Genomic DNA, 582 nt, shown 5'->3' on the forward strand with positions numbered 1-582 from the left:
AAAAAGATGTAAGTGAATTTTCAATCCATTCTTCCAAGGTTCCAAGGAATTTTCCATTGATTTCAACAATTTTGTATGAGATTTTAAAGGATTTGGCATATTTTAGGGTATTTTTAAAATTTCAAGGAATTTTCAAGTGCTTCGTAGGGTTTCTTTAGTCACAAAAATATGCAGGAATCCTATACAGGGTATTTTTTTTTAACTTGAAACTTTGGATTCATAACATTTTTTCATAGAGTGCCTATTTTTCGAGATATTTGAAAGTTTCAAGTTAAAAAAATCACCCTGCATAGGTGACCTATATAGGCACCTATGTAGGTATTTGCAGTAGGGCTGTGCGAGCTACAAGCAAATTGAAGATGCCGTGAGTTCTATTTTTTTAATGAGAAAAATAATCTGATAATTTTAAACAATTGTAAGAAAATTGAAAAAAAGTTGTGTCATTAATATTAAATTTACAAAAATTTTCTCGCTATAATAAATAAACTTCTGTAAATCATACACAAAGTTCTCAAATTATATAAGATTTTCTGTAAAATTTATACCAAAATATTGGAAAATACAGAGTTTCTTTTTGTTAAG

Source organism: Belonocnema kinseyi, chromosome 2 (genome assembly GCF_010883055.1).
Source record: "Belonocnema kinseyi isolate 2016_QV_RU_SX_M_011 chromosome 2, B_treatae_v1, whole genome shotgun sequence".
NCBI lineage: Eukaryota > Metazoa > Arthropoda > Insecta > Hymenoptera > Cynipidae > Belonocnema > Belonocnema kinseyi.